The following is a 9,100-nucleotide window of genomic DNA, read 5'->3' on the forward strand; positions in this document are numbered from 1 at the left end:
GGGGATGCAAACTCCAACAAAACCTTAAGAAAAGGATTACTCATTGTGAAGATGGTAATAGACGGGAAGACAACAAGGGCAATGGTGGACACGAGTGTTTCTCACAACTTCGTCTCCGTTGAAGAAGCAAAAAGGTTGGGGTTACAACCGACTGAAAGAGGCGGGTCCATCAAGGAAGTCGATTGAACAGCATGGCTAATCCAAGGAATAGTCGTAGTAAAGACAAGTATTGGAGCGTGGTCAGGTGCCTTAGAGTCTGTTTGAGGCAGCTGCAGTTTACCCAACTTATTCAGATAAGCAGTTTATCCTGATAAGCTGCTGATAAGCAGCTGATTTGGATAAGCTGACTGGCTATTTGGTTTGTATTTTTGGAAAACAACTGATTTGCAGTTGTTTCGGGATAAATGACAATTATGCCCCTGGTTTGGATAAGGTATGTAGCTGTTTGATTTCTGTGTTTGGAAAACAGCTGATTCGCAGCTGTTTTTTGATAAATGACCATATTTAAATTTCAAGTATAAATTTAAGACACCAAAATACTGTAAAAATATGGAATTATAGATGTGAAATATGTAAATATACAAAAACTATGTGATATGTGGGCATTCACACCACACACAATTCTCACCTATTTAGAATATTTACACACAGAGCACTCCAATCTTCCATATTGTTCATTCCATTTTCTTAGCTCATTCAAACTGGCCGCATTATATGCAACAACAGATTTACTTAGATATTTCATATTCTTATATATTTATATTCTTAACAACCAATTCTTTATATTTACTCGTATAATATCCACATGATCGAAAAAGAGATTGAAAATGTGCATTTCAGGCAGCAAGTTCAGAAGTGATCAAACGGGGAATGTAGAAGAATTTGTGATAGTTTCCTGCAAAGCAAATAAATTCTAGGAGAGCCTCGTCCAAGTTAATCACATTTACACAAGAAATATCAATGTGTGGTGACTAGAAAAACACTAATTGGAAGTTAAAATTTTCCAAACATACATTGCAAGCTAACTCAAATCGAAGCTACAAACAGAAAACATAAAATGGCAACACTAATTAGGTGTCAATAATAGAAAGGAAACTATTATTTCTTCTATGCTTGAGCTAAATATGGCTTTACATGCCAGTATCCTTTAATGCTAATTTGTGCTTTTTCCAACTCTATTATGTTATATTTGAAAAGAATATTATACAGGCGTAGTTACATACCTCACAATTCTTATGTATTTACATATCTAACACCTATTGCATTTATATTGCACAAATCTTTCATATAACATAAAAAATTAAACATTACTTTTAACTTCTAAAAACTGAAATACACCTTTTTCAGGTATAGGTAAGATATCAACCGATTGTCGGATAGAAATAAATTCAAGTAGCTAAATTGCCAACATGTCTTATATCTCAGCCTCTTTATGCAGATGGTCTGCTAGCTTTTAGAATAGAAATAGAGTTTAAGTGCTGAAATGATTTAACATGTATTAATTAGAATGGCTCCTATTCAGGCCTTCAGACAGCAATTTGATGAAACATCTAACCCATCCATCAAGCCTATAGCTATAAGAGAGAAAGAAACATAGTACTTGCTAATTTGAAACAAAAAGGGCATCTTAACCAACAAAATTTATCTGGATTTCAGAAACACAATATCATTCATTTCGACATGCCTGTATTTCTTCCTCCAAAAACAATGAAGGTTTTATTGTTTTTGGCTACCAATGCATAAACATAATGACTACCTCTCTCTTTAAAAAGAAGAAAATATTAAAAACATTGGTAAAGCCCGTGTTGTTCCAAGTTCAACTTCTCCGTCCCTAGCAATGGGATCGGTGGGACTACAAAAAGAAAAATTCTAAATATTAATATTGAATCTAAGATATTAAGGCAGTTGATACAGCATTAGTCTTGCAAGCCGATCAATTCAGACCAAATGTGTTAATAACGACCATTTGAGATTGATCAAATGTCAAAGCATAAGATTCAAAGCATACAATATCCATAAAAATTTATGATGTAATAAACAATATATGGCAACCAGTGGCCAAAGACATACAATTAAAGCTCTAAAGTTGCTCTTATAGGCCAATCCGACAGAATTCCAAATCAGCAGCTTTCTCCCAGATAACAAAGCTTTTGCAGAACTCAAGGTAGACTACAGAAAATTGTAACAAATCTCAATTTGAAAGAACAAAAATCACAGCAAGTGGCGAACTACTCCGTCAAGTCCAATTCACTACTGCTAAAGAAGTGCAACTGAAAAACCTTATCAATAGTCATACGCCAATGTAAGAAAAAGAAATTAGTGAATATCGAAGGCAAAGAAGGCGGAGAGGGCGGCTTCCCCAATGTAGGGTAGAGAAGGTGGATTCGCAATTGTGTCTGTTGTTAGGAATGACGAAGGAAGCAGGAAGCGGCTAGTGATCGTGAGTATTGCTAGCTTGCTTCCCAGATTGCGTTGAAGGCAAGCTAAACTGGCCCGTGGGGCCTTCGATCGAGTTGCAGACGACAGAGGGTGGAATGAACGAGAATGCTTTGAGTGCGTCATTAGATCGAGCGAGCGAGCGGAGAGGAGAAGGGCACCGAAGGAATAATCTTCGAACGCTAAATTAAAAATGCCAGTCACGGGCTGGTGTTTATTAAGAAATAAAATAAGTTATTTTCAAAACGCAATTCGAATGTGTTTATGAAACAGGACGGTGGCGTTTTGTATAATCTGCCCCAAACGGGCCCTTAGACTTCTATATCATTTCGATCGATGATTTTAAAATTGTTCTAGGGCTAGAATTTTTGAAGCAAGCAAAGCATTCCCAAAACCCTTTGCCAACGGCATGTGCAACATAGAGGGCAACCAAGCTTGCCTAGTACCGACAACAAGAACTGGCAAGCAAGAAGTTAAAATACTATCAGTCATTCAATTCACGAAGGGCATCTGATGAGATGAAAATTAATTTGTTATTCTTCATGACTCCAACGAGGAAAGACCCAAGAAGACATGCCAAGGGAAAGTGTCATACAAAATCAAATGCTAAACTACGAAGCCACATCTTGAACTTATGAAAAAGTACGACTTAATGGAAGCCAAAATTAAGTTCACATCTTCCAAGATAATTATGGGATATCAGTATTTTAACTCATTAAAAAGGGTGAGATTGTAAGACCCCTAAAGTGTAGTGAAGCAAAGTTTTTAAACATCAAGGCATTTTTTCATGTAATGATTGGAGTTTACTCGAATTAAAAATTTAAACATGTATAGGCTAAAAACTCCTAAGATAAAAAAGCCTTCATTGGAAGTTATATCAAAGTGGTCAAATCATGAACTTAACTCTCATACATCAAAATACTGATTGATTTGCCAAACAAGTCTCATGATTTTACCCACTTAAAGGAACTTCCAAAGTAGGTAGCTATAGCACAAGAGCTTTAAGGTTTGGTGCAGGTCTAAACTGAACAAATTTAATGAATAATATTGAATTATAATTTGTGAATTGAATTTATGATTATAACTACTAAATTTATATCGTTTTTTATTAGGTTGAATTATCCATTTGAATAATTATATGTTTGATATTGAGTTATTTAACATTTTACTCAGTCCACATATAACTTCTTTCTTAAATTGAAATGCATTCCTTATTTCAATAAATATGATAAGAGGGTGTAAGATCTTAATCATAAAATGAAGTCAAAATTTCCATCTATTCAATTTTCTCTATCCTATTGAGAAATTAATCTCCTATTAATCTAGACTAAAGAAACACAAAGTAATAACAACAGCACAACTTCTTCCGTACTCGTAACCTATCGTAGCTCACTTGCCTGGCTTCAACCAAAAAACATTTGAAACCCCCACATTTAATCGCCAAGAAACTTAGCAAAACAATATTCATATTATTAATCCAAGAGCATAAGGGATTAGTTAACAAGCTGGTGGTTTCTTTTCTCTGCCTATAAAATGCAGGGTTTCCTCCCCAGTTGAAAGCAGCTTGTTGACCACAAAATAAATTCATTGTCTTGGTATAACTCTACTAAAGAATCATCAACTTCATTACGAATTAATTAACCACATTTGATAAGAAATTATATAATGCTAAAAGATATGTATGTAATAAACCATGTTACCAACATCAATGATAAATGTAATAAGTGCAAATAAAAGTGCTTCTACAGTTTTAGATGAGAAAATCAAGAAGTTAACAAGTATGGTGTTATATGAAACAAAGAAGAGTTGGATTCAAAAAAAAAGAAACCAAGTGCCTCGGAAAAAAGGATATTCAATATGATTCTAGAATATCTATTCTTATTGAAGCAACAAAAGGTATTCATCATCCCAATAGAACAATGGAGAAAAAAAATTAATCTAGCAGGCCCCACTTAAGTGGGGGATAAAGGCTTGTTGTTGTTGTATTGAAGCAACAAAAGGTATCCATCATCCCAAATGACAGTTCTCAGATTTACTCGATCCAAATTTAAAATCATTGCATAATTTATTGAACTCGGGAATATTGTTATAAAAAGTGAAATGGAATGAGGTTGAATCCACACATGGAATGAACTACACCCACAAGTGAATGCCCTCCCTAGTAATATTTTGGAAAGTTGAGTCTTCACAATTGACTCCATAACATAGAGAAACATGCCTGCTTAGCCATAAATAGGTAAATAAAAGAAAATCATGCAGATTATATGTTTTTGCGTGCTCGTTAAATGAAATAGAATCATGCAATTTGTAAAGAATGATATAAAGAAACTCAAATATTATACAAGAATTGCATAGGTGAAGACATAGTGTGGTAAAAATCCAGCTTTCCATAAAAAAGGAGCTTTAGCTATAACAGTATAAAGGAAACATCAGGCAAGCCATAGTTACATTTCTCTGAATAATTTGTGTTTCAAAGAGCACAAAGAGGCCAACAAAATGATGCAAACATTCTATTTTGATTTTCATTCGAAGCCTAAAAAAAACTCCTTATATTCTTTGCGGACAGCAAGTGTGAGCAATTAGTCTTGAACTACGTTTTGGTGTGGCTTGAGTTCCAAAAGCAAGGCATGGCTATTATCCAAGATGCCAAAATAAAAAAAGGATTCTGTCAAATTTAACAACATAAAAGGTAAAAAAAATATAAGAAAATGGTGCATGTGGAATAGAAAGGATTGAGGGTTCGCTTCAAAAACAACATTTATGGAATATTCGAAGAATGAAACAAAGTATGCTATTAACAGCAATATATCAACGTATAGGATCATGAAAAATAAGAAAGCAACCACTATTTGCCCGCAAAACAACCTTGCGATCTTCCCTACCACCACAGAAGAAATTCTCCAAGTTCAGATCGCACTTGGATGAACAATATAAATAATTAGATGGAAAGAAAGAACAGATTCATAAACACCAAAACAAAGAATAATAGAAATAGCAGGAGTGCTCACCTCGATCCAAAAGTCGCGAGCCTAAAGGTAGCGATCAAAACCCTAGCGCTGGATCGGTCCTTGCCGTCTCTAATGCGAACGGGAGAGTTTTAACTCCAAAAAGGTCATATAAATATCTCCCACTAAACAACAATGAAACTTTGACACGTAGATAGATCATCATAACCCGACTGATCTGCCCATTCCTTCACGCCTACAATTCGCAGGGAATAAACTAAAAATGAACATAAAAGAAATATATAAGGGTGTAAGACTTGGAAAAATTATTTTGCGGTACCCGATCCGGATCGTAGATCACCTAATCTACGGTTCCGATGTATTTCAGTGGGTCTCACCTAATTTTTTTTTTATTTATAAAAAAACAGAAATAATCCTGGCCGTAGATCACCGTAATCTACGGCCAATCTACGGCCAGGATCGGACATCGGACACCGCATGCAGAGATGCATGCGGTATCCGCACGCAATAATTTCTCGTAAAACTTGAGTGTGAAGCTTGTTTGAAATCTTTAAAATAGCTTCTAAGTAGTCTATCAGCTCGATTCATACTCATTTATTCGAATTAAACTTATATTTGACTTGAAATAATAATTTATTAAATTTTAATAAATAAGATGATAAAATTAAATCACAAAAATTATATTTTTATTTTGAAACTCTTACAGTTTGGATCTCGCGTTCGAAGAGCTTATGCGAAAGAGTTTTTATTTTACCTTAAATGCGGGCCACAGGTCGAGTCCCGCGGTCTGCGTTTCATGAAAAATTTGGACGTGTTGCCCTCGTTCCTGTCCAGAAGAAGAGTCGCATAGGAGAGGAGAAAAAGATCTCAGGGTCGAGTCTTCGCACATAGACACGAGAGTTCCCGCACGCAAAGCTCTTGCGAGCCACATCTTTCACTTTGAATGTATGAGCAAACAAATACATAATAGAATGCTATGTCTCAAGGCCATATCTTGAGTCGAAGCTTTTAACAAGTAGACAAAAATAAACTCTATCTAATAATCTAATTTTTATTGAATAACTGCATTTAAAAGATTAATTTATTAACAATTTGATCATACTTATCCTAAATTTGTTGTGGAGGCACATAATGTAGGCTTAGCTTGTATTTCGAAGGGTTCACATCATATAGTTAAATTGTCTCGCCCCACACATATTGGCCTATGATCTTTACTCCATATATCTTTTGCTTGTTATGTGTATGATTACTTCTTTCATGTTCCTAACATTGATTATTCTGAAGTTTTAATAATCTAAGAGAAAGAATTGATATAAATTTACAGCAGCTCGAACATTTTTTGAGAATAAAGTGTCATCACGTGGGATATTTATGAAATAAAATTTTCAAATAAAAATATCTTTAATGTGGATATTAAGTGATTTTCTTGAATAAATAATATTATCACGATGGAGTACAAGGAGAAAATTAGTTTGCCAATATTCCATGAATATTTTAAAGGAATTTACTCTTTTTAATATGGCAAAAAAAAAAAATTATGACTTGACTATCACTGTAAGTTCTTACATGTCAATTTCCCTTTCGAGCAAAATAGAAATGCATTCTGATGAAACTCTATAGAGTTGAGAAATTAGAGCCGCCACCAAGCTTAACTAAGGATGAATTATTTTAAATTGTTAGTGTTATTCCAAAGATTATTGATTATCCTATGTTATCTTCACAACATCTCCCTAATTTTGGTGTTAATCAAACTTAAAGAGAAATACATTTTGGGATAAAATTTACTAGAAAACTAATTGATTAGACATAACTTTGAAGTCATGTACATAGAAAAAAAAATTTGATAAATTTTTCAGCACTTTGATGGATATCAAAGGCAAAATTAAGAACAATATGAATGTATAATGGACTTGAAGGAGCTTCGTAGAACTTATTAGGCATATGATCCGACTTTTTTGTTGCGACAGATTGTGTAAAATTTAATTAAATAAAATCAATTAATATTCGGATTCTATGCAAGTATACGTATCGTTATCAAGTAATAATAAATTTTCTATTTAAGCCTAAATATCGATCCTACGAGAAAGGTTTAAATTGGAAATAACAAATTTGCTAGGAAATTCACAGAAAGTCAATTGAAATCACTGTCACTAATTTTAATTGTTGAGATGTAATCAAAATTAAATTTCTAAACTATTATTAAATCAAATATGCAAAATTTAAAACAGTAAATACTAATTTATTAACTATGTTTATGTAACGGAGATTCTTATGTGAAAAAGCATCATTTCCACTACAATGAGGCTATGGTAAAATGAGATGAGATAAATGTTCATAATATGTATTGTGTCCAATAGGAGCAATTTTAATTCTACCCTGATACAGTGCATAGAAAATCATTGGCTAATCTCAGTGTTTAGTCCCTAAATCTATGGCTAGGCTAACAGGATACTGGTTCCCACTCCAAAGTTCCCACTTCCCTTCACCTGAAGGCTAGCTCTCGCTTCAGTTTTTAAACATTAAGACTGGATTGAAGATTTTAATCTGTCACCCTAAAGGTTCTCCAATTATACTTATACACCCAAATATTTCTCTATTTATTTACACTTAATTCCATAAACGATGTTCTTCTTCATGGAATCATCTTCATGGATAAACGATGTTCTTCTTCATGGAATCAAATGTGATACTTACTCTGTTGTAGAACTCATACTCTATTTCCCGGATAAACATATTTTAAACATATTTTAACAATTCAATTGGTCATATCAAAAAGTAAATTAAGCTCGGAGTTGAAATATCATCATAATTTATTTTACAATTTAATATTGGCACATTCATATTATTATTTCATTTCAACATATTTCAGAGTATGGAGAAAGATAGAGGGAACTACTCAGACTTCATGAGAAAGAAATAACAAAACACAAATTTCATATATAAAAAAAAGATCATACAATACTGATAAACAATCAGTACTTATCTGAAAACTCTTTCTAAAAGCAAATCCTTTGTATCATTTTCTTAGAAATACAGGAAGAAGATATCTCTCATTTTTTTCCTTCTCCAACACTCTTACAAAAAGTTTCACACTAAATCTCACCCCAAAAACTCTAAAATATGAAAGCGAAATCATTAATACAAAATCACTACTTTACTCCAATATAGAAGTGGAATGGAATGATGTGGTGCGAAAAATGAAAGTAGAGGAGCGAAAAACGTAGAGGAGAGCTTTTTCTGATGAAATTCGGCCCCAAATAGAGCTCAAGGTCGGTTCTCCAAGAGGTGCCTCCAAAAACTCTTCAAAAAATTGTCCAGATACATCGAACCTTCTAGAAATGGGGTCTGCACCGCCTTTAGCGCCATCGACGCTAGTCTGACGCTGTCGGCGCTGAGTAAAAAATCTCAGTGTTAATTTATTTTCGCCGCCGCGCTGCCGGCGTTGATCATTTCTTCAAAAAAGTCATTTTGACTCTAAATTTCATCATTTTTGTTTTCTTTTTGCTTTAAGCCCTAAAAATCAACCAACTGCAAGAAAACATCAAAATACTTTCCATTAAAGTGCAATATCATCAAAAATAGATATAAAATATGGGTCTAAAAATGCATATATTTTTTGTGTATCAAAATCTCCCAAACTTACAAGTTACTTGTCCTCAAGTAACTCCTTTACTACATAAAAAAAATATGACTTATGA

The 9,100-nt window shown here is 33.7% G+C and overlaps 1 protein-coding gene across 3 annotated transcripts in view; it reads right to left on the reverse strand.

The window, feature by feature from the left end:
- The window catches only part of LOC110039186 (serine/arginine-rich splicing factor RS41-like), a 28,749-nt gene extending 23,192 nt beyond the window's left edge, over positions 1–5,557 (reverse strand). The window contains exon 1 of one of the 3 annotated variants that reach the window (XM_020744166.1): positions 5,445–5,557. The gene's annotated coding sequence lies outside the window, so the exon portion shown is untranslated. Of the gene's footprint in view, positions 1–5,301; positions 5,325–5,444 lie in introns of those variants that run through there. The other 2 variants (XM_020744167.1, XM_020744168.1) reach the window with 2 other exon arrangements.
- Between the last annotated feature and the right edge of the window lie 3,543 nt (positions 5,558–9,100).

Source organism: Phalaenopsis equestris, unplaced genomic scaffold, assembly GCF_001263595.1.
Source record: "Phalaenopsis equestris unplaced genomic scaffold, ASM126359v1 Scaffold235639, whole genome shotgun sequence".
Taxonomy (NCBI): domain Eukaryota; kingdom Viridiplantae; phylum Streptophyta; class Magnoliopsida; order Asparagales; family Orchidaceae; genus Phalaenopsis; species Phalaenopsis equestris.